Source organism: Procambarus clarkii, chromosome 63, assembly GCF_040958095.1.
Source record: "Procambarus clarkii isolate CNS0578487 chromosome 63, FALCON_Pclarkii_2.0, whole genome shotgun sequence".
In the NCBI taxonomy this organism is placed as follows: Eukaryota; Metazoa; Arthropoda; class Malacostraca; order Decapoda; family Cambaridae; genus Procambarus; species Procambarus clarkii.
Window position 1 is genome coordinate 16,571,518 of NC_091212.1, and position 27,061 is coordinate 16,598,578.

The following is a 27,061-nucleotide window of genomic DNA, read 5'->3' on the forward strand; positions in this document are numbered from 1 at the left end:
GGTACTAGTCTGGTGGCAAATCTTTGAACCTTTTCCAGTTTAGTCTTATCCTTGACTAGATATGGACTCCATGCCGGGGCTGCATACTCCAGGATTGGCCTGACATATGTGGTATACAAAGTTCTGAATGATTCTTTACACAAATTTCTGAATGCCGTTCGTATGTTGGCCAGCCTGGCATATGCCGCTGATGTTATCCTCTTGATATGTGCTGCAGGAGACAGGTCTGGCGTGATATCAACTCCCAAGTCTTTTTCTTTCTCTGACTCCTGAAGAATTTCCTCTCCCAGATGATACCTTGTATTTGGCCTCCTGCTCCCTACGCCTATCTTCATTATATTACACTTGGTTGGGTTAAACTCTAACAACCACTTGTTCGACCATTCCTTCAGTCTGTCTAGGTCTTCTTGAAGTCTCAAACAGTCCTCTCCTGTCTTAATCCTTCTCATAATTTTGGCATCGTCCGCAAACATTGAGAGAAAACAATCTATATCCTCCGGGAGATCATTTACACATATCAGAAACAAGATAGGACCGAGTACTGAGCCCTGTGGGACTCCACTGGTGACTTCACGCCAATCAGAGGTCTCACCCCTCACCGTAACTCTCTGCTTCCTATTGCTTAGGTACTCCCTTATCCACTGGAGCACCTTACCAGCTACACCTGCCTGTCTCTCCAGCTTATGTACCAGCCTCTTATGCGGTACTGTGTCAAAGGTTTTCCGACAATCCAAGAAAATGCAGTCTGCCCAGCCCTCTCTTTCTTGCTTAATCTGTGTTACCTGGTCATAGAATTCTATTATGCCAGTCAGGCAAGATTTACCCTCCCTGAACCCATGTTGTGGATTTGTCACGAAGTCCCCTCTCTCCAGATGTGCTACCAGGTTTTTTCTCACGATCTTCTCCATCACCTTGCATGGTATACAAGTCAAGGATACTGGCCTGTAGTTCAATGCCTCTTGCCTGTCGTCCTTTTTGTATATTGGGACCACATTCGCCATCTTCCATATTTCTGATAGGTCTCCCGTCTCCAGTGACCTACAATACACTATGGAGAGTGGCAAGCAAAGTGCCTCTGCACACTCTCTCAGTACCCATGGCGAGATTCCGTCTGGACCAACAGCCTTTCTAACATCCAGGTCCAGCAGGTGTCTCTTGACCTCCTCTCTCGTAATTTCAAACTCTTCCAAGGCCGCCTGGTTTACTTCCCTTTCTCCTAGCACAGTGACCTCACCTTGTTCTGTTTTGAAGACCTCTAGGAACCTCTTGTTGAGCTCATCACACACCTCTTTGTCATTCTCTGTATACCTGTCCTTGCCTGTTCTAAGTTTCACTACCTGTTCTTTCACTGTTGTTTTCCTTCTGATGTGACTGTGGAGTAGCTTTGGTTCGGTCTTGGCTTTGTTTGCTATATCATTTTCATAACTTTTCTCTGCTTCTCTTCTCACCCTGACATACTCATTCCTGGTTCTCTGGTATCTCTCTCTGCTTTCTGGTGTTCTGTTATTCCGGAAGTTCCTCCACGCCCTTTTGTTCAGTTTTTTGCTTCCATACATGCCCTATTATACCATGGATTCTTCTTTTGGTTCTCGGATTTTTCCTTTTGGGCCGGGATGTATCTGTTTACTGCCTCCTGACACTTTTGGGTGACATAGTCCATCATATCTTGTACAGACTTAGCTCTGAGGTCTGTGTCCCAAGGTATTTCCCTTAGGAAGCTTCTCATCTCTTCATAATTTCCCTTTCGGTATGCCAGCCTTTTGTTTCCTAGTTCTTTTTTTTTTTTTTGGGGGGGGGGGGGGGAGGATAATTCCTAGCTGTACAAGGTACTCAAAGTTCAGTACACTGTGATCATTCATTCCCAAGGGTGCTTCCATCTTGACTTTCCTTATATCCCACTCATTTAGGGTAAATATCAGGTAAAGCATTGCTGGTTCATCCTCTCCTCTCATTCTTGTTGGATCCTTGATGTGCTGGCTTAGAAAGTTTCTTGTTGCCACGTCCAGCAGCTTAGCTCTCCATGTTTCTGGTCCTCCATGCGGGTCTCTGTTCTCCCAATCTATCTTCCCATGGTTGAAGTCTCCCATGATTAGTAGTCCAGATCCATTCCTACTAGCAATAGAAGTTGCTCTTTCATTATTTTAATGGTGGCCATATTGTTTCTATCATATTCCTGTCTGGGTCTTCTGTCATTTGGTGGTGGATTATAAATGACTACGACTATAATTTTTTGCCCTCCAGTTGTTATTGTTCCTATTATGTAGTCACTGAAACCTTCACATCCCTGAACAACCAACTCCTCAAAATCCCAGCCTTTTCTTACCAGCAGAGCTACACCACCCCCACCTCTTCCTTCTCTCTCTTTCCTCGTAACATAATAGTCCTGTGGGAACACTGCATTTGTTATTGTTTTCGTCAGCTTTGTTTCTGTGAGAGCTATTATGTCTGGGTTTTCCTCTAGTACCCATTCTCCAAGTTCATTCGCTTTATTTGTAATACCGTCTATGTTAGTGTACATTGCCTTGAGGTTCACTTTCTTCTGTCCCTTCTCAAATCTCCTCCTTGGGGAATGTTCTGCAGGTGGAGGAAGCTGTGCCATGGGTGTGAGGATTTGTGAGGTGGATACCAGGGTTGTAGAGGATACTGGGATGAGGGGTAGGGGGTCAAGTGAAGGGGAAAGGACAGGGAGGGTATGGGGTGAACGGGGCGGGAGGACAGGAAGGAAAGGGGGGTTTTCTATGCAGAGGAGGATGGTGGGGTTGCCCTCCCCGCTGGTGTTACTGGGTAGCTGGTTGTGGGTTCCCCCCTCGCCTCTGGGGGTGATGTGTTGGGAGCTATGGTTTCATGGTTTTCCCCTCTCGCCCTGCGCTTCTTCCTTGCTTCTGCCGCCATGTCCCTCTCCTCCTTCGTCATGTTCCTCTGGAGGAATATTTTTTTTATTCTCCCACATGTTGCAGGTGGCTTTTCTTTGTTAGAATCGTGTCCTTTGTGTTCTCATTTGCAAATACTATCTTTAACACACGGTCTCGGTCTTTTTTGTACCAGCCTAACCTGAAAACCTTCTCAATGCTATGCTCAGCCCCTTCCATGTCTAGTGCCTTCAGTATTTCATTCACTGCTGCTTTGTCCTTATCATTCCACTCTTTCCTATTAGAGCCTTCCTGCTCTTTAATACCTACAGCTACCACTGCTCTTTTCCTTTCCAGCAGCTGGCTAGTGGAGCGTGCCACTTCCTGTGAGGTGGCTGCTTTCATGGCTACCTCCATCACTGCAGACATTACTTCAGAGTTGTTGTTTTTTAGCATTTCTGCAAAGGTTGCTTTTAATGTGGCATTCTCTTCCAAAGTACTATTACCACCTTCTCCCTGGGTGGTTATCTGAGTCTCAGCATCGATACTATTCTCTTTGAGGGCTTCAATCTCCTCCTTTGCTGCTGTCAGCTCTCTTTTTAGGTTGCTTATTTTATTCTTCATTTCCTGTATCATTTCCTGCATATCACTCTTGATGTCCTCCAGAAACTGGGCAAACATTTCCTTCATTTCTTTGCCTGAACTTTTCCCTGTTCCCCCTGTTGCTTCTGGCTGTCATGCTTGATCCTGTTCCTAGTTGTGCCGTGATAGGATTCGTCAGAAGGGCAGAGCGGGGTGGGGGAGAGAGAGATAGGGAGAGAGGGAGAGAGAGTGAGAGAGAGAGAAAAAGAGAGAGATAGAGAGAGAGAGGGAGGGAAGGAGAGAGATAAAGAGAGAGATAAAGAGAGAGGGAGGGAGAGAGAGAGAGAAAGAGAGAGAGAGATAAAGAGAGAGATAGAGAGAGAGAGGGAGGGAGGGAGAGAGATAAAGAGAGAGAGAGATAAAGAGAGAGAGAGATAAAGAGAGAGATAGAGAGAGAGAGGGAGGGAGGGAGAGAGAGAGATAAAGAGAGAGGGAGGGAGAGAGAGAGAGATAAAGAGAGAGAGAGAGAGAGAGAGAGAGAGAGAGAGAGAGAGAGAGAGAGAGAGAGAGAGAGAGAGAGAGAGAGAGAGAGAGAGAGAGAGAGGGAGAGAGAGAGAGAGAGAGAGTGGGAGAGAGAGAGAGAGTGGGAGAGAGAGGAGAAAGTGGGAGAGAGAGAGGAGAGAGAGGGGGAGAGTATGTGTACGGGGGATGCGGGGGACTGGGGGGTGGGGGGGCGGTGGAGGCGACCAGGTCAGGTCAGGTCAGATGGGGGTAAGAGAGGAGGTGGGGTATAGTATGTGTGTGTGTGTGTGTGTGTATGTGTGTGTGTGTGTGTGTGTGTGTGTGTGTGTGTGTGTGTGTGTGTGTGTGTGTGTGTGTGTGTGTGTGTGGAATATATAGATTATTTTTATATAATTTACTGACATCAAGAGATACTTTACAAAAATATTATAAATCTAACAAATGACCTATTTTAAAGTAGAAAATAATTTGGATGTATGACATGAAAAATAACACCTTAAATATAACCTGAAATTATAGAAACTGTCACAGACTTATCACTGTGCATCAACAAGTGACTCATCATTGTTAATGAATAAGTGACTCATCATTGTACATCAATAAGTGACTCATCATTGTTAATGAATAAGTGACTCATCATTGTACATCAATAAGTGACTCATCATTGTACATCAATAAGTGACTCATCATTGTACATCAATAAGTGACTCATCATTGTACATCAATAAGTGACTCATCATTGTACATCAATAAGTGACTCATCATTGTTAATGAATAAGTGACTCATCATTGTACATCAACAAGTGACTCATCATTGTACATCAACAAGTGACTCATCATTGTGCATCAACAAGTGACTCATTATTGTGCATCAACAAGTGACTCATCATTGTACATCAACAAGTGACTCATCATTGTACATCAACAAGTGACTCATCATCGAGAGGTAAGCCTGGAGGTAACTCAACACGTCTGCAGCACGGAGTCAGCTGCAACAGGATAAATAACACGATTGTCAACAAGCCATCTATTTATGACCATTATTCCTTAATGATGTCAAATATCCAGCTGGGGTCTCGCGGCTTCCTCTGCCGCCTAGTTACTCTCTCCTGTGGACCTCCTCCACTATTGTGTACGTCACCCAATGTTGTGTTCCTAACAATCAAATTGATGCTTCTGGCATAGTTTGAGAGGCCGGTGATATAGGGATGTGTTGAAAAACGATCTTATGAAGGATGCTGGATGGGTCATCACCTTCAGACAAAAGGATATTCGTTTATGAATGATTTCTTCAAGTGTGTGTGTGTGTGTGTGTGTGTGTGGACTTGAGGCCAGGAAGGAGACTCTTATGAGTGCAAGGATGGACTCACAAGATGTCTTATACGTTTCCTCCACTGACAATATTTACTCGTATATATTTACCTATTTTTGTTCATTCAACTGTATGTCTATTTCTGCGTATGACTTTTGTGCCTAACTTTATACCTTCCTTTTCCAGTCATCCATCCGTCTAACCTGTATTCATCAATCTACCTTCATTTCCAACACTGTTCAACATATGTTCACCTCTTATACCTTTTAAGCAGGTGGTGACACACCTGGTCAGGTGTACCTGGGTTGGACAGACGTGCAGCAAATGGTGAGAGGTGATGGTGGCGGAGGATCTGGGTGCTGAGGCCGGCAGTCCACACGCGCCCCACGACACCTGTGTCCGGGAGCCACACCACACAGAGCACAACATGGTAGACAAAATATATCGACTAAATATTTATGAATAATAACGAATCAAAAGTGAATAATGAATATATTGATGAAAACAACCTCCGAGGTTTAAGACTTCACCTTCAATATAAAAGCTTACAAATTGGAGACCCACAAATGGAACAGGAAATAAAGCTCCATAAGACAGTTTGGTGTTGGACGTGAAGCCTAACGTCTGAGGAAGGATTATTAAAGCCACTACAACAGCTTACTGCACAGCCAGAAGGTATAAATTAGTACCGAATATACTACAGGACTTAAGTAAACTTGCAAATGTGTATACACCAAGAAGCAGGGTATATACACCACGGTATACATTCCCAGCCCCCACTACCTGTGTTCCAGCCCAAAGGCAAATTCTTAAATATTAACGTATTGTGTAACGGACAACTATATTATTTAGAATATAAGTTAATATTAATGATTGACAATTATAATTTTGGGAAGAGTTAGGAATAGGTGTGGTTATGTGGGTTGGTTGTGTTAGGAGTCATTTGTATTAGCAGGTGAGTGAAGCACTTACCAGCATCTCGCGGAGTCATGATGATGACGCTGGTGGCGTTGAGTAGCAGGAGAGCCTGGGTGACCATCTGGTACAGGAGCCCTGGTGTGGGTTGCTGGGCCCATGGTGTGGGTAGCTGGGCCCATGGTGTGGGTTGCTGGGCCCATGGTGTGGGTAGCTGGGCCCCCGGTGTGGGTAGCTGGGCCCCCGGTGTGGGTAGCTGGGCCCATGGTGTGGGTAGCTGGGCCCATGGTGTGGGTAGCTGGGCCCCCGGTGTGGGTAGCTGGGCCGCCGGTGTTGGTAGCTGGGTCCCCGGTGTGGGTAGCTGGGCCGCCGGTGTGGGTAGCTGGGCCCCCGGTGTGGGTAGCTGGGCCCCCGGTGTGGGTAGCTGGGCCCATGGTGTGGGTAGCTGGGCCCCCGGTGTGAGTACTAGGGTCCCTCCTGTCATCCTTCCTCCTGCCTCACCCTCCAATCGCAAAGATATTTCATCACTCCCTCTACTTTGTTCCTCCCCACTCACGTCCAACGTGGCAACCGTCCCCACTCATCCCCAGCTTGGTGCCCTCCCCACTCATCCCCAGCTTGGTGCCCTCCCCACTCATCCCCAGCTTGGTGCCCTCCCCACTCATCCCCAGCTTGGTGCCCTCCCCACTCATCCCCAGCTTGGTGCCCTCCCCACTCATCCCCAGCTTGGTGCCCTCCCCACTCATCCCCAGCTTGGTGCCCTCCCCACTCACGTCCAACGTGGCAACCCTCCCCACTCACACAACACTCCTCCCCACTAGCCCCTAGCGTGGCAACCCTCCCCACTCACACAACACTCCTCCCCACTAGCCCCTAGCGTGGCAACCCTCCCCACTCACACAACACTCCTCCCCACTAGCCCCTAGCGTGGCAACCCTCCCCACTCACACAACACTCCTCCCCACTAGCCCCTAGCGTGGCAACCCTCCCCACTCACACAACACTCCTCCCCACTAGCCCCTAGCGTGGCAACCCTCCCCACTCACACAACACTCCTCCCCACTAGCCCCTAGCGTGGCAACCCTCCCCACTCACACAACACTCCTCCCCACTAGCCCCTAGCGTGGCAACCCTCCCCACTCACACAACACTCCTCCCCACTAGCCCCTAGCGTGGCAACCCTCCCCACTCACACAACACTCCTCCCCACTAGCCCCTAGCGTGGCAACCCTCCACACTTGTCGGAAACTTTCGGCCCCCAAACTACTAGCACCTGATACGATTAGCTAAAATCGTTGTATCAGGGAATTAACACTACTAACCTTATTAATTTCCTGTTAGGAAAAATCTAAAAATCCCTCAGAAAATGTATATAATGATTGCGTCAGCCAGCATCGAAGCAGCGCTATTATTAATCTTCTTATATTATTAATATTTCCGGTCTATTATTCTCTTTAAATTAGAAAAACCTTATTTTAGACTGGAATTAACTAAAACTTAGAAAGAATTAATATAATCTTCCACCCGAAGTAAATTACGGCAACTGTGAATGCTATCTCACTGCCGGTGAGATAGCACGGCACAAGTCACAAGTCACGTCACGAGTTAAGCACATATCAAGTGTACTTTAAACCCCACATACTTCTAGTCCAGCATTACGGACAATAATAATAATAATTAATAAGAATCAATTCGTTAAAGCGTACAATACTGCCTAACTGTTCTAGTTAATGAACGAGTTAAAATTAGTAGCATGACTATCATTGTGACACACTTCAATAGGAGGAGGAAGACGCATTTGTGCAAAGGATCTGAGAGGATCAAGTCTCGATCACGGGGGAAGCAAATTAGCAGCGACGGATATCTAAGTCATCCGTTGTTCTACAACGTTCTAACGCTACTGCAACATTCAGACTACAAAGCACACGGTATCCAGTCGGTTACATATACTCAGTCATTGATGTATGGCCATATAACCAGGTATTTGAGTGACCGTCCGATTAAGCTGCATATAAATCAAAATCTCCATGGTGAGCACATGTGTAACTAGGGAATAATTACTACGGATTTGAGATTAGCTGTGAGGATATTTGCTTTACAGTGTTTACGTTGTAAACTTTTCCTCAGAAGCAGGTGATCAGCTGAGAACTTGGGGTTAACTTCTATGGCAACACGTGACTCGAGTGCCGGCTACGGAACCCTTGTCTTGCCTAACCCTTCTGACGTTCTCCAGATAATTCATTTTGAAGCCTCCTAATCAGCTAAGCTTACACTAGTTTCAGTAGTTAGTGACTAATCCTATAACATTTCTTACTGATATATAACTAATGATTATAATTACTACTGAATAACCTCTCCAGGATATATGTTTAGGGTAAAACCCAGTAGAAGTTAAAATTAAATAATACAGTCCACTTCTTTAATATAGTCCATATAACATAATTAGTTATATTAATAAATTTATCTGCTGGGAAATTCCGCACACCACTCACCCCAGCATGGCAACCCTCCCCACTCACCCTCAGCATGGCAACCCTCCCCACTCACCCCCAGCGTGGCACAGCGTCCCCACTCACCTCAGCATGGCAACCCTCCCCACTCACCCCCAGCGTGGCAAACCTCCCCACTCACCCCAGCATGGCAACCCTCCCCACTCACCCTCAGCATGGCAACCCTCCCCACTCACCCCAGCATGGCAACCCTCCCCACTCACCCTCAGCATGGCAACCCTCCCCACTCACCCCCAGCGTGGCACAGCCTCCCCACTCACCCTCAGCGTGGCAACCCTCCCCTCTCACCCCACTGTGGCAACCCTCCCCTCTCACCCCAGCATGGCAACCCTCCCCACTCACCCCAGCATGGCAACCCTCCCCACTCACCCTCAGCACGGCAACACTCCCCACTCACCCCAGCATGGCAACCCTCCCCACTCACCCCCAGCGTGCAACCCTCCCCACTCACCCTCAGCGTGGCAACCCTCCCCACTCACCCTCAGCGTGGCAACCCTCCCCACTCACCCCAGCGTGGCAACCCTCCCCACTCACCCCAGCATGGTAACCCTCCCCACTCACCCCCAGCGTGGCAACCCTCCCCTCTCACCCCCAGCGTGGCAACCCTCCCCACACACCCCCAGCGTGGCAACCCTCCCCACTCACCCCCAGCGTGGCAACCCTCCCCACTCACCCCCAGCGTGGCAAACCCTCCCCACTCACCATCAGCGTGGCAACCCTCCCCATTCACCCCCAGCGTGGCAACCCTCCCCACTCACCCCAGCGTGGCAACCCTCCCCACTCACCCCCAGCGTGGCAACCCTCCCCACTCACCCCCAGCATGGCAACCCTCCCCACTCACCCTCAGCGTGGCAACCGTCCCCTCTCACCCCCAGCATGGCAACCCTCCCCACTCACCCTCAGCGTGGCAACCCTCCCCTCTCACCCCCAGCATGGCAACCCTCCCCACTCACCCTCAGCGTGGCAACCCTCCCCTCTCATCCCAGCTTGGCAAAGCCTCCCCTCTCACCCCAGCGTGGCACAGCGTCCCCACTCACCTCCGCGTGGCAACCCTCCCAATGCACTCACCCCAGCATGGCACAGCGTCCCCACTCACCCCAGCATGGCAACTCACCCCACTCACCCTCAGCATAGCAACCCTCCCCACTCACCCCCACGTGGCAACCTTCCCCACTCACCCCCAGCGTGGCACAGCCTCCCCACTCACCCCAGCGTGGCAACCCTCCCCACTCACCCCCGCGTGGCAACCCTCCACACTCACCCCCAGCGTGGCACAGCCTCCCCAATCACCCCAGCGTGGCACAGCCTCCCCAATCACCCCAGCGTGGCACAGCCTCCCCAATCACCCCAGCGTGGCAACCTTCCCCACTCACCCCCGCGTGGCAACCCTCCACACTCACCCCCAGCGTGGCACAGCCTCCCCAATCACCCCAGCGTGGTACAGCCTCCCCAATCACCCCAGTGTGGCACAGCCTCCCCACTCACCCCAGCGTGGCACAGCCTCCACACTCACCCCCAGCGTGGCACAGCCTCCCCACTCACCCCAGCGTGGCACAGCCTCCCCACTCACCCCAGCGTGGCACAGCCTCCCCACTCACCCCAGCGTGGCACAGCCTCCCCAATCACCCCCAGCGTGGCACAGCCTCCCCACTCACCCCCGCGTGGCAACCTTCCCCAATCACCCCAGCGTGGCACAGCCTCCCCACTCACCCCCGCGTGGCAACCTTCCCCAATCACCCCAGCGTGGCACAGCCTCCCCACTCACCCCCAGCGTGGCACAGCCTCCCCACTCACCCCCAGCGTGGCACAGCCTCCCCACTCACCCCCAGCGTGGCACAGCCTCCCCACTCACCCCCAGCGTGGCACAGCCTCCCCACTCACCCCAGCGGGGCACAGCGTCTCCACTCGCCTCAGCGTGGCAACCCTCCCCTCTCACCCCCAGCGTGGCAACCCTCCCCACACACCCCCAGCGTGGCAACCCTCCCCACTCACCCCCAGCGTGGCAACCCTCCCCACTCACCCCCAGCGTGGCAAACCCTCCCCACTCACCATCAGCGTGGCAACCCTCCCCATTCACCCCCAGCGTGGCAACCCTCCCCACTCACCCCAGCGTGGTAACCCTCCCCACTCACCCCCAGCGTGGCAACCCTCCCCACTCACCCCCAGCATGGCAACCCTCCCCACTCACCCTCAGCGTGGCAACCGTCCCCTCTCACCCCCAGCATGGCAACCCTCCCCACTCACCCTCAGCGTGGCAACCCTCCCCTCTCACCCCCAGCATGGCAACCATCCCCACTCACCCTCAGCGTGGCAACCCTCCCCTCTCATCCCAGCTTGGCAAAGCCTCCCCTCTCACCCCAGCGTGGCACAGCGTCCCCACTCACCTCCGCGTGGCAACCCTCCCAATGCACTCACCCCAGCATGGCACAGCGTCCCCACTCACCCCAGCATGGCAACTCACCCCACTCACCCTCAGCATAGCAACCCTCCCCACTCACCCCCGCGTGGCAACCTTCCCCACTCACCCCCAGCGTGGCACAGCCTCCCCACTCACCCCAGCGTGGCAACCCTCCCCACTCACCCCCGCGTGGCAACCCTCCACACTCACCCCCAGCGTGGCACAGCCTCCCCAATCACCCCAGCGTGGCACAGCCTCCCCAATCACCCCAGCGTGGCAACCTTCCCCACTCACCCCCGCGTGGCAACCCTCCACACTCACCCCCAGCGTGGCACAGCCTCCCCAATCACCCCAGCGTGGCACAGCCTCCCCAATCACCCCAGTGTGGCACAGCCTCCCCACTCACCCCAGCGTGGCACAGCCTCCCCACTCACCCCCAGCGTGGCACAGCCTCCCCACTCACCCCAGCGTGGCACAGCCTCCCCACTCACCCCAGCGTGGCACAGCCTCCCCAATCACCCCCAGCGTGGCACAGCCTCCCCATTCACCCCCGCGTGGCAACCTTCCCCACTCACCCCAGCATGGCACAGCCTCCCCACTCACCCCCAGCGTGGCACAGCCTCCCCACTCACCCCCAGCGTGGCACAGCCTCCCCACTCACCCCCAGCGTGGCACAGCCTCCCCACTCACCCCCAGCGTGGCACAGCCTCCCCACTCACCCCCAGCGTGGCACAGCCTCCCCACTCACCCCCAGCGTGGCACAGCCTCCCCACTCACCCCCAGCGTGGCACAGCCTCCCCACTCACCCCCAGCGTGGCACAGCCTCCCCACTCACCCCCAGCGTGGCACAGCCTCCCCACTCACCCCCAGCGTGGCACAGCCTCCCCACTCACCCCCAGCGTAGCACAGCCTCCCCACTCACCCCCAGCGTGGCACAGCCTCCCCAATCACCCCCGCGTGGCACAGCCTCCCCAATCACCCCAGCGTGGCACAGCCTCCCCACTCACCCCCAGCGTGGCACAGCCTCCCCACTCACCCCCGCGTGGCACAGCCTCCCCAATCACCCCCGCGTGGCACAGCCTCCCCACTCACCCCCAGCGTGGCACAGCCTCCCCACTCACCCCCAGCGTGGCACAGCCTCCCCACTCACCCCCAGCGTGGCACAGCCATGGCGGTGAACTACCCGGACCGTAACTTTTAAACCATTAAAATGTGAATCAACTACAGCATTTACCTGCACAAAATTTAGTTATTTGGGATTTGTTTGAACAATTTTTTGTTAAAATCCTGAATACTCTGAGAGTGAGTCATGTAGCGGGGGACCTAAATGGTCAGAGTGAGTCATGTGGCGGGGGACCTAAATGGTCAGAGTGAGTCATGTGGCGGGGGACCTAAATGGTCAGAGTGAGTCATGTAGCGGGGGACCTAAATGGTCAGAGTGAGTCATGTAGCGGGGGACCTAAATGGTCAGAGTGAGTCATGTAGCGGGGGACCTAAATGGTCAGAGTGAGTCATGTAGCGGGGGACCTAAATGGTCAGAGTGAGTCATGTAGCGGGGGACCTAAATGGTCAGAGTGAGTCATGTAGCGGGGGACCTAAATGGTCAGAGTGAGTCATGTAGCGGGGGACCTAAATGGTCAGAGTGAGTTATGTAGCGGGGGACCTAAATGGTCAGAGTGAGTCATGTAGCGGGGGACCTAAATGGTCAGAGTGAGTCATGTGGCGGGGGACCTAAATGGTCAGAGTGAGTCATGTAGCGGGGGACCTAAATGGTCAGAGTGAGTCATGTGGTGGCAGTGTTGGAAATATCCAACACTTATTCATTATTTTTAGTACTTCAATAAATTATCACTGTTCTAATAACAGTAATTTACTAATATTACTAACTTGTAGATTAACAATATTAAAACCTTTCCTACTGCACAATTATTCGCCAAATCTTTCCTACTTCGTGGCGTGGTTGCGTCCAGCAACTTAACAGAGGGAAAGATAACATCTTCATTTCAGAGAATTAAGTCCTATTCTTACTTCATATAAGTATTCTTTCCTAACAAGTATTAACTGGCACTATGTCAATCAACAACCAAATAACAGCACATTATTAGCTGAAGATCACAATTTAACCTCTTTTAGCCCCTTTAATCTGTTATCCCAGAACTAACATGGAGGAATGAATTTCTCCAGCCATTTTTGTCCATATAAACACAGTTTCATATTAATTGTTATACGGCGAGAATGCAATTAATATTACCTTCCTTATAACAAACCCTAGTCTTAATGTCTCACATGGTTGAGAAATTATTAGGAGAAAATTTCTCCACAATATTCTCCGTATCATTGCGCATGCGCGGATGAGACTGGGAGGAAGGAGAGAGCGACAGCAGCCATCTTGCTGATACGTAGCAGTGTCTAAGAGTTCGCATTTGCATCGGCCCGTGATTCCATCATCTTTGCAGCAGCAAGTGCCAGGGTTTGAGAGTGACTCCGCCTGCAAACAACACTCATCCCGGCGAGCATAATAAAATTGAATTCCAACTGATGTTTGTTTGTTAGTGCACTGATTAGCAAATGGGTTGGTAGCTCGTCGTCAGGATGTGAGACAACCAAATATCAAAAGTTAGTCTTATTCTCGCTCAGGTTTCCACTTTTCATTCAGAAATAGTGGTATACTCACTTTGGTATAGGCATCCTTTTCATATTAAATTAGGTTTCAGCTGGAGCCATAGTGACAAGATGAGAGATAACCTTCCCCTCTCTGCGTGTTATCGGACAGCATGTTACAACAAGCATGTGGATGCGACTGCCCCATATCATCATTCATCTATTCCTACCATTCAGCTAAGCTGTTATCAATTATTAGTAGTTTTCATTAACATTTAGTTAATTTTGATCTTTACTATAAGATCATATGTCCTACTAACCATTTACATTTACCATGAGATTTATTATTATATTTCATATTTTATTCTCATAAATATGATGTGCAATAGTATTGAATTTATGGTGCTCTTAATGCACTAGTTAATTGCACTCGATTAACCCCCAAAGTTTGTATGTGAGTCTGCTCTGTAATTTAATTATTATTCTACAGTTCATTAACATTCTAATATTTCTCTGAGTAATCTTAGCATATGATCAACTATTTTCAAGATCCATAGGCACTGTTTCTTGGATTTATTTCAATATTAATTGTTTCATTTAATTTCCTTTTTTTAAATAAAAAGGGTGGTCCTTCGTAGTATTGAAATTAATCATTGTTATTAATATTTTGGAGCTAGACTTTCCCACATCCTTTTTGGTCCTTCGAACCGGATAAACCATAATTAACACATCAATAATTTACTGATTTTATGACCAGTATAATTAGTAGAATATAGTCAGAAGTTAGGCTATCTACAATCTATTAATCATTTACTAACCCTGATAACATTATACTTTTTAGGAAGTAATTTCAGGTGTTAGGATATATTATTTACAGCAGCACACCTGCCAAATATTATTCATGGCAGTTCACCTGCCAAATATTATTCACAGCAGCACATATGCCATATATTATTCACGGTAGCATACCCGCCATATATATTAATCACAGCAGCACACTTGCCATATATATTATTCACGGCAGCACACCTGCCATATATATTACTCATGGCAGCATACCTGCCACCCCTATTATTCACGGCAGCATACCTGCCACCCATATTATTCATGGCAGCATACCTGCCACCCATATTACTAATGGAAGCATACCTGCTACCTATATTGTTCATGGCAGCATACCTGCCACCTATATTGTTCATGGCAGCATACCTGTCACTCATATTATTCACGGCAGCATACCTGCCACCCCTATTATTCATGACAGCATACCGGCCACCCATATTATTCACAGCAGCATACCGGCCACCCATATTATTCACGGCAACATACCTGCCACTCCTATTATTCATGGCAGCATACCTGCCACATTCTAAATATATAAAAAAAAGTTTCAAAAACTGTTGGCATTCTTTCTAAGATCAGATATTATGTACCACGCCCTGCCCTGGTGACACACTATTATTCTCTCATCTATCCTTATCTCAACTATGGTATTTGTGCTCGGGGTTCTACTACCCAAAATCATTTACATCCTCTAATTACTCAACACAAAGCTGCTATTAGGACAGTATCTCAATCTGGCCCCAGACATCACTCGGTACCCTTGCTCAAATCTCTGAATAGAGTAAACCCCAAAAATACACATAAGAACATAAATAGCATAAAATATGTACAAAGAATATAGCAATTACAAGGACAAAGAAATAAACACACACACACCACCCATGCGACAAACACATGGAACAGCAACACACAACCCACAACCACACCACCCTACACCAACACGCCCGCCACCCCAACAAACGGGGCGCATGCAAGGACAGGAAAGAAAGAACACCAAACACCCACAGCCACACACAAGCACAACACAAACACAAATACAGAACAAAGGCAAAGCACAAAACAAATTACAAACACATCAGAACAGGCCCACGTAGGAGCCAGGAACATACACCCACACCACACACACTCGCAGGAGCCAGGAACAAACACCCACACCACACACACGCACAGACAAGGACACCCACCTGTGTACGCAGGCACTGGGGAAACAACACGCACAACACAGACAGAAACCAACCACACTTATCACTCATACTTATCCGGGTACTCCCGAGCCGGAAATCATAAGCAGTAAGCATCCCAAACAGCTAGGTCGTCTTCAGCAACTGGACGTCCAGGAGTCGCAGTAAGCCGAGGCATCAAATCCGGCACGCCAATGATAAAACACCACGCCATGGAACCCAGATGGTAGAAGGGGACCACGGAACAGGACGAACCAGGTCATCACACTCAAAACTCATAGAAGTAGAGCTATCACACACCTCTTCAGATAGGAGGACAAAAGGGAAGGGTTCTCCCTAGGTGGCCGGTCACAGGGCCACACACTTGGAAGCACACTGCACTGCACATCGGGCCGCCCACTAGGGCGTGCACTTCATTCTACGCCGGGCGTCGCACTGAGCTCTGGGAAGGGTGGACCCGCAGAAGCTCCAGGGCCCCCAAGCAATCAGAACAGGAGCAGAGGTCCCCCGTCGCACATCCTTCGACAACACTACGAGATCGCAATCACCAGGGGCAACCGCCCACTGAGGAGAGCCACCAGCAGGGAGCACAGGGTCCAACACAGAAGGCACCATAGGAGTCAGCACAACGCCACCCACAGCATCATCATCCATAGCATCACGCTCCTCAGCCCACGTCCGGCGAGGTGACGCATCCCAAGCCGAACGAGGGCGCTTAGAAACAGGCCGTTGATCGTCGGAACTGTCACCCTCTGCAAGCGGTGCCCAAGAAGAAGCGTCGGCAGGCGGCCCCAACACCACAGCAGCACGACCACGCAGAACGGCAGCCTCAACAACATGGGGCAGAAAGTCACCACCCATCAAGGAGACCGGATTCGGAGAAGGAAGAGACACAGCAGGAGGATGGGTAAGCACATGTAAAGGATCCAGTGAGGGCGTCGGATCCGGCAGAGGAGAAGAGGTACATGTTAACGAGGAAACCACCAGAACCGATGAGGCAGAGGACGGGGACGGAGCCACACACACCACCACCCTGGCAGCCCCAGGAAGTACACATCCTTCAGCAGGAGGTGCAGGCACCACCCCTACAGCACCATCCAATGCCACCACGGAAGCAACTGGAGTCGGATACACCTCCGAAACCACCGAATGTCGAAGGCGCAAATCAGGGGCCCCTAGGTCCGCAGAGCTTACCAGTAGGGCAGACAGATCAGGGCCAGATGGAGCGACAGTCGTAACCACCGCAGGAACCACACCAGGCACCTCCACAGAGTGAGGACCCACTGGGGAATCCCCACGCACAGACAAGCAGGGAAAATCATCCTCCAGGAATACTGAAGGGGCTTCAGCACGAGGAGCGTCGCATCCGGCCACCACGGGGCCCTCAGCACCACACCAGAAACAGGTGCGTATTTGACCCTGATAAAAGATCTGCAGAGAGAGCCCACGAAACGAAACCCTGGAAGGAATAGGGATCATGACCCGCATGACCGCATGACGAGTGTACGAGCACCCAGACAGACCCCCGTCAGCCGGTCCGCACTCAAAGTAGTGAACCGGAGCTTCACTACTGCACTAAACCGCATAAACAACGACATGAGCTCCGCCTCGGGGAAGGTCACCGGCACACTGTGAACACTCAGAAAAGTCAAGGGCCCCCAGGGATCTGAGATCTCTACAGTCACAGCCGAAGAAGGAAAAGGACGTGAGCGTGCATCGCAGCATGCCATAAACTCCTGGTAAACAAGCGACACCGCCACACGCGTAGGCGAGATCTTCTCCAGTCCCAAGAGATCGGAGACTTCGACACAGAGCACGTCCAGGAGAGCAATCTCCACAATGGACCAGTCCACTGCAGCAAAAATATCCAGCCGTACAGTATCCACCCGTCGAACACGGCTGCCACCGGCCACCACCATACTGCTAGCCATAGCCCCGGCTAGTGGGCGCTCCACACCTCCAACAGCGAACCACCATTCAGCAACGTCAAACGACGACTGGCAGCTCAAGCCCGACGTCTGCACCCTCTGGTAATGGAGCAGCGAATCATAAGTGGGTGGTGAGCTTGTGTCCACAGCGGGTCTCACACAACTCCAATTTACTCTCAGCATGTCCTAGAAAGCACTGTGACTCCAATTAGTCACTCTTTACTGCCGAGACTACGTAACTTACTAAGGTAAGTGCCAGTCCGGATATTCTATTAGTTCAGATTAAATTGGCAAATTATTTTGTCTAGGGATAATCGATACAAGGCTTGATAACTACGAACAAAAGGGTAAGCCACATTATTATAGCAATTTAAGTTCATGTGTAACACCTGTACAAATACGTGATCATCAAATATGACGGTGTAACGTCCCTCTAGGTGAGTGAGAGCACATGATGCGTAGCGAGCTGGCTATACCAACACCACCCAGACGCCATTAAACACAGGACTTCACGTGACAAATGGTATCTGATGTGTGATGACCAGTCAACACTACTGACACAGCTGAGGTCATTTTAGATGTTCTTTATAAAGTTGTGTGATCTACATAATAGTTATTGTATCTACCTTTTAATTATGGTAATATTAAAATATGAACCCCCCCCTAAATGTGTGAAGGGAAAGTTTACTGGTTTTTAGTTTTAAATCCCTTAACATGTTAAGCATCATAAACTCACTCCACACATACCTTATGCCATCTACATTTACAAAACCGTGTTCTTAAGTGCTAACCCTGCTCTGAAACTCTCCCTGGACTGATGTAATAGGACCCATAATCACTACACCAGAAATAAACATATCCCCAGAGTCAAACTTAATCTGTGTAAACACTCTATGCAAATAAAGGGACCCAGACTATGGAACTCACTCCCTTACGAACTGAAAAGCTGTCAAACTTTTGCCTTATTCAAAAACAAAAACAAAAAGTACCTAATTTCATTTTCATAGTTTCCTACCTAGTGCTATAAACTCGCACGGTATCTAGTGCTACCCAATCCCCCAATATATGTACCTAAGCCATGTAATTTTTACTATTGTAATCTTTGATATCATCTGATATCATGGATGTTATATTGAGTGCATATTCTAATGCATTATTCCTTCAAATGATCCTCAAATTGTGCTACAATGAACCAACTGATAATCCTCATATTTTACCCAAATGTACTTACTAATCTTTGTCATTGTAGTGTATTGTCATTATTGTGTATTAATCTAATCTTTATTAATTGTATTTTTCTTTGTAATCTTAATCTTTCTTTGTAATCTTTGTATATTGTGCCAAAATTTCTTACGATGTTCCTGTAAACATTAATTGTAAATTGTACTGGAAATTATCTACTCCAAATTATCTGTTAGATTAAGGACGTGCGCGAAACGCTATGCGTGCTAATGGCTTTACAAGAATGTAAAATGATCATTACTATGTATTCTCTTAAACCCCCAATGTACCTTCTTGTAAATAAATAAATAAATAAATAAATAAATAAATTCTGGTGGCAATAAATTATAAAATACAGTCCACTTAGAAGTAATAAATACAATCTCTGAAAATAATAATAATTTTCCCGGTAGGTTTCCCCACAAGCGAAAACATTGCATCACCGTCCGGTCTCTCTGCTAAAGACCTCACCACTATGGAGGACGGTAGTTAACTCCCAGCACGAGCAATTATCGCAATTCAACAATCATGGCGAAGCAATTATATACAGTTACACAACTTGGAGCTTCCCTATCAGAGCACCCCCTCCCCCCGCCCCCCCCCCCACTCTCCTGTCCGCTGCTGTATTGTGGTCAGGGGCCTCGGATGTTCTACACGCGCACACGCACGCACGCACGCACGCACGCACGCACGCACGCACGCACACACACACACACACACACACACACACACACACACACACACACACACACACACACACACACACACACACACACACACACACACACACACACACACACACACACAGACGAACTTTTCAACACTGGTGGGACGCGAACAAGGGGACACAGGTGGAAGCTGAGTACCCAAATGAGCCACAGAGACGTTAGAAATAACTTTTTCAGTGTCAGAGTAGTTAGCAAATGGAATGCATTAGGAAGTGATGTGGTGGAGGCTGAATCCATTCACAGTTTCAAATGTAGATATGATAGAGTCCAATAGGCTCAGGAATCTGTACACCAGTTGATTGACGGTTGAGAGGCGGGACCAAAGAGCCAGAGCTCAACCCCCGCAAGCACAATTAGGTGAGTACAATTAGGTGAGTACACACACACACACACACACACACACACTCTGGAATAGCCTGTCATCGTTATAAAGTCTTAATAGACTGGACTGTAGAGGCGCGTGTGCGCGCCAGCACGTTAGTTGCCAGGAGAGGGACCTTGTGGTCGAGCCTCGACACAACACATCAGTGTTAGGGGAAGAGATTAAAAATGGTGTTAAGAGTATCTTTGTATGGAGAGTTCCATCTTGAGGTTGCCATTTTAAAGAATAGATTCTGTGTACTCCTTATTTATATGGTGAAGGAAGGAGTGAAGAAGTTATATTCATCACGTATGTTATCAGCCGGAAAATTAGTACATACAGAGAGTGGCTTGACTTTTGAGGCGGTAACCCCGACCTTGGCCAGGGGCCAGCGAGGCGACTTTACCCTCACCCTCCCTTAGTTAATATTGCCATGTGTATCAATACCATGGAATTAATACCATGGATATTAATTCAGTCATTGAGAGAGCATTGTATATCTGAGGCTTGTACCAAGTTATACATTAAGCAAGGAAATACATAGTAGTTCCTCTTAAAGTGACGAGGATTCAAGGGCCAAGGAGAGAGGAGTTCATCTAGAATAAGAACGAGTTTGTCTGGCTGGACGCATGACCCGCCCCCCCCCCCTCCTAGTCAGTACCAGCCTACGCGGTGGTATAGATTACTACCTCACCACCTTTTGTTATAATTCATTAATTACAGAAAATTATGTTACTCTTTATTATTATATTTGAAAGTATCCTTGGTTTATTGTCTATGTAAATTACCATAATTTTGAACAGGGAGTCAGTCACCTTAAACCACCACGTGCGTATTTTTTTTTGAGATATATACAAGAGTTGTTACATTCTTGTACAGCCACTAGTACGCGTAGCGTTTCGGGCAAGTCCTTAATCCTATGGTCCCTGGAATACGATCCCCTGCCGCGAAGAATCGTTTGATTATGTTTCAGCTTTGTTAATTAGCCAGTTACTGAGGTGTTGGCAACATATTTGACCAGCGCCCCTAGCTTGCCCACTATGGGGGGTGACGGAGGTCAGTCAGGGTGATGTTGGCACGAGGACAGGGAACATCTTGCCCCACGAGGCAAGACCATAACGTCTGGCCGGTTCCTGGTGTGGATTAAGGTGTTGTGGCTATTTGAAGTTCAGTACATTATTTAGTGAAATCATTTCAATGCTTCTAGGATATTATATTTCAGTTAGGCAGTGTTTTTTTTATAGAATTTGATGTAATTAATTGTTTAGTTGAATTGATGGTGTTTAGTGAATTTCCCCCATTTATATATTGTATTGCTGAGTCCACAATCCTGCGCTGTGTGTTGGAAGTTCCCACGTGGTCCTAGATGCACTCTCATATAATAAATATATTTTCCCTTGTTTTGTATTAAGCCACACTTAACGTTTTGTGTTAAGCCACACTTAACGTTTTGTGTTAAGCCACACTTAACGTTTTGTGTTAAGCCACACTTAACGTTTTGTGTTAAGCCACACTTAACGTTTTGTGTTAAGCCACACTTAACGTTTTGTATTAAGCCACACTTAACGTTTTGTGTTAAGCCACACTTAACGTTTTGTGTTAAGCCACACTTAACGTTTTGTGTTAAGCCACACTTAACGTTTTGTGTTAAGCCACACTTAACGTTTTGTGTTAAGCCACACTTAACGTTTTGTGTTAAGCCACACTTAACGTAGACTCCATCCCTCGTTTTGATGTAATTGGTGATACACATTCTCGACTTGTAGTGCGATTGACTGGCCCTCTTCCCCAGTCAATTACCTTAATTACTTGTGTTCTAGGGAAGGCGGTGGCGGCGTTTAAGGTCTCGTTTTTGAAGGTTTGGTAAGAGTGTTCTCCTGGTACTCGTGGCCGAGGTGATCCAACACCAAGAGCGCAAGGTACCACTCGTCTCAGGTTGCAAATAGGAAAAACGGTGAACAACAGAATCGTTAAATAATGTCCAGCTAAAACAGAGAATAGAGGTTATAGTCTGGGTACCCGTTACAACATCATAATCATTTTGCTGCTGATGTCAAAATTATGCTGTCCTCCGTCTTAATCCTTCTCACGAGTCTTCAAGAAGACCTGGACAAACTTAAGTAACGGTCCAACCAAATGGTTGGTAGATTTTAACCCAAACAAATGTAATGTTATGAAGATAGGTGTAGGGAGCAGAAGGCCAGATACAAGGTATCATTTGGGAGATGAAATTCTTCTAGAATCAAAGAAAGAGAAAGACCTGGGGGTTGATATCACGCCAGACCTGTCCCCTGAAGCTCACATCAAGAGGATGACATCAGCGGCATATGCCAGGTTGGCCAACACAAGAACGGCCTTTAGAAACTTGTGTAAGGAGCCCAACCACTTGGCCTGGACGGTAGAGCGACGGTCTCGTTTCATGCAGGTACCCGACCTTCCAAGTGGTTGAGCACCATTCCTTACCTCCCCCCCCCACTCCCGGCCCTTCCCAAACCCTTATCCTGACCCCTTCCAAGTGTTGTATAGTCGTAATGGCTTGTCGCTTTCTCCTGATAGTGCCTTTCTCTTCCCCTTGTGTAAGGAATCATTCAAAACCTTGTATATCACATAAGTCAGACCAATCATGGAGAATGCAGCTCCAGTGCCCTGGAAACACAAATCGAAACTGTCTCTATTTTTTGTTTTTTACAACTTGTAATAAAGTTGTTACATCTTGGCTTAATGTATTTATGACGTATTAGAACGTTGTTACAACTTGCTATATTGGTTGTTATAACTGGTTAGGAAGGGTTAAAACTTGTTCGAACGTTTTACAACATCGTAGTTTCGGTGTGTGTTTGGCGGGTATGGAGTCCATATCTCGCCGAGCATAAGACTAAACTGGAGAAGGTTCAGATGTTTGCCACCAGACTGGTGCTCGAACTGAGGGGTATGAGCTGCGAGGAGAGAATACAGGGATGAAAGCTCACGTCGCTGGAAAAAAAAAGACAGAAGAGTTAGGGGGAACATGATCACAGCATACAAAATTCTCAGAGGAATTGATAGGGCAGACAAATATTTGTTTAACACAAGGGGCACACGCACTAGGGGAAACAGGAGGAAATTGAGTGCCCAAATGAGCCATAGAGACATTAGAAAGAACATTTTTAGAGTCGGTTAAATAAACGGAGTGCATTAGGAAATGATGTGGTGGAGGCAGACTCCATACACAGTTTCAAGTGTAGATATGATAGAGCCCAGTAGGCTCAGGAGCCAGTACACCAGTTGATTGACAGTTGAGAGGCGGACCAAAGAGCCGAAACTCAACCCAAGCAAACACAACTCGGTGAGTGCAACAAGGTGAATAAACACAGATACAGAGAGAGAGAGAGAGCGAGAGAGAGAGAGAGAGAGAGAGAGAGAGAGAGAGAGAGAGAGAGAGAGAGAGAGAGAGAGAGAGAGAGAGAGAGAGAGAGAGAGAGAGAGAGAACTAATCACCACCCATTAGAGCTGGGGGTAACTGAGCAGCCCATCCTCTTGTTAAAACAGTATGGTACATGTACCGTACACACACAACGACAGTATGGTACATGTACCGTACACACACAACAGTATGGTACATGTACCGTACACACACAACGACAGTATGGTACATGTACCGTACACACACAACGACAGTACGCTACATGTCCCGTACACACACAACGACAGTATGGTACATGTACCGTACACACACAACGACAGTACGGTACATGTTCCGTACACACACAACGACAGTATGGTACATGTACCGTACACACACAACGACAGTATGGTACATGTACCGTACACACACAACGACAGTACGCTACATGTCCCGTACCACAGGGGTCCATCTTGGGGCCAACCTTTTTGTCATATACATCTATGACATAAATGAGAATAGTACAAACCGCATCGTCAAATTTGCAGATGACATAATGATTTATAGTCATATGGGAAAAAATAAAGATATTAAAACCTTACAAAAAGTTTTACATGAACGGCACAATGACCAGAAGACTGGCAAATGCTTTTTAATATTGACAAATGCAAGACTATGCATGTTGGGCATAGCAATCCACGCCACGACTATCAAATTAATTACATTACAATACAGTTGGTGAAGAAAAGAATAGTCAAAATTGGAGTCAAAATCTTCCACTCAATGAAAATTGCACAGCAGGTAGGAGTCAGCAGTTAAAAGAGCTAGCCAAACCCTTGGAATAATCAAGGTAACGGTTGTGGGCCACATGGCTAACAACACTGCCAAGCAACCATGACAGGGCAGATCTTATTGAAACTTTTAAAATACTGAACAATTTGAAGAATGTTGATCCGGAAAATTTCTTCAAAAGGTCAGATGTAACACAAACAAGGAGCAACGGTTTCACGCTCAATAAGCCATAAATGTAGGACTGAGAACAGGAGATGGTTTTTCACCCACTGGGTTATTAACCCATGGAAACGCCTACCCGCCAAAGCCGTAAATGCCAAAAAACTGTTAACTTTTAAAGTACAGCTGGAAAAGATTATCAAGACTAATGGAGGAACCTTCAACAAGCCGCCGGCTTCCTGTCCTCGTCGAGGCCACTAGTGTTAGTGGCTCTCGGGTAAAAAAAAAAAAAAAAAATATATATATATATATATATATATATATATATATATATATATATATATATATATATATATATATATATATAAATATATATATATATATATATATATATAAATATATATATATATAAATATATATATAATATATATATATTATTATATAATATTATATCTATATAAATAATAATGGAAATGTTCGTTTGTGCATAACCGCTAATCTTCGAAAGTTCTTCACCGATTGCTTTGAAATTTTGACACAACGTTGCATTCGAATATGCGCGTCTTTTAATATACCTACTATATAGATGCCACCCCTGTGACAGGTAAAAACATGCGTTTTTGAACAACAGCGCCATCTGTTGCACATAATAGCAACATGCACGCTATATTAAATATGTCACGAATTCTGTTTCAATGTTTCTAATTGCATTGATAAATTTTATTTTCACAGATTTCGATTTATTTTATTTTTTATTGAATTATTTGTGTGACATTGTGTTGGAATTGAGCTGTGTTGTTTACCATACCGTTCATTTCATAGGTATAAGTATAGATGCCACACACCTGTGATAGGTAAAACTATGCTTTTCTTGAAAAACAGCGCCGTCTGTTACATGTAAGAGCAACACACACATGCTACACTAAATATGTTACAATTCCATTTCAATGTTTCTGATTGCAGTGATAAATTTAATTTTCATTGATTTTGATTTATTTTCATTTTGATTGAATTCTTATGTGTTAATTGCGTTGGAATTGAGCTGTATTGTTTACCATGCCGTTCATTTCGTGAGTATCGTTTATTTGTTATTTTTTCATATTTCAATTTAATTTTTTAACTTTTTCTTATATTTCAGCGAAGGCAACATCAGATCACTTGATGTTCCCAATTTTATGATGGGAACATCATACCATTTGGGAAGGCATCTAACGAGGGAGTGGGGAATGGTGGGGATGAGGAGGGGACGGGAGAGTTTGGGATGGTGGGGACGAGGGGATGGGGGAATGGAGAATGGTGGGGAGGACAAAGGGACAGGGGAGTGGGGCATGGTGGGAAGGAAGAGGGGACGGTGGAGTGGGGAATGGTGGGGAGGCCGAAGAGACGGGTGAGGGGGGAAATGGTGGGGAGGACTGGGGGACAGGGAAGGCATCAGCAACGCACACGCGTTGCTGAGCCACAGCAACGCGTGGCCGGGTACTGCTAGTAATATAATATAATAATATAATATATAAATAAAATATAATATATAAATAAAATATATAAATAAAATATATAAATATAATATATAAATATATAAATAAAATATATAAATATAATATATATATAATATATATATATATATATATATATATATATATATATATATATATATATATATATATATATATATATATATATATATATATATATATATATAATATATGTATATGTCGTACCTAGTAGCCAGAATGCACTTCTCAGCCTACTATGCAAGGCCCGATTTGCCTAATAAGCCAAGTTTTCATGAATTAATTGTTTTTCGACTACCTAACCTGCCTAACCGCACCTAACCTAACTTTTTCGGCTACCTAACCTAACCTAACCTATAAAGATAGGTTAGGTTAGGTTAGGTAGGGTTGGTTAGGTTCGGTCATATATCTACGTTAATTTTAACTCCAATAAAAAAAAATTGACCTCATACATAATGAAATAGGTAGCTTTATCATTTCATAAGAAAAGAATTAGAGAAAATATATTAATTCAGGAAAACTTGGCTTATTAGGCAAATCGGCCCCTGCATAGTAGGCCGAGAAGTGCCTTCTGGCTACTAGGTACGACATATATATATATATATATATATATATATATATATATATATATATATATATATATGTATATATATATATATACATCTGAAAACTCACACCCCAGAAGTGACTCGAACCCATACTCCCAGGAGCAACGCAACTGGTATGTACAAGACGCCTTAATCCACTTGACCATCACGACCGGACAAAATGAGGTGATAGCCGAGGCTATTTGAACCACCCCACCGCCAGCACTCGGATAGTAATCTTGGGCATAGCATTTTACCAAATCACCTCATTCTTTGGGGCACACGTGAGGAACACAAATGCGAACAAACCTGAATGGTCCCCAGGACAATATGCAACTGAAAACTCACACCCCAGAAGTGACTCGAACCCATACTCCCAGGAGCAACGCAACTGGTATGTACAAGACGCCTTAATCCACTTGACCATCACGATCGGACAAAATGAGGTGATAGCCGAGGCTATTTGAACCACCCCACCGCCGGCACTCGGATAGTAATCTTGGGCATAGCATTTTACCAAATCACCTCATTCTTTGGGGCACACGTGAGGAACACAAATGCGAATTTGTGTTCATATATGCATATTGACAAATGCATATTGTCCTGGGGACCATTCAGGCTTGTTCGCATATATATACATATATATATATATATATATATATATATATATATATATATA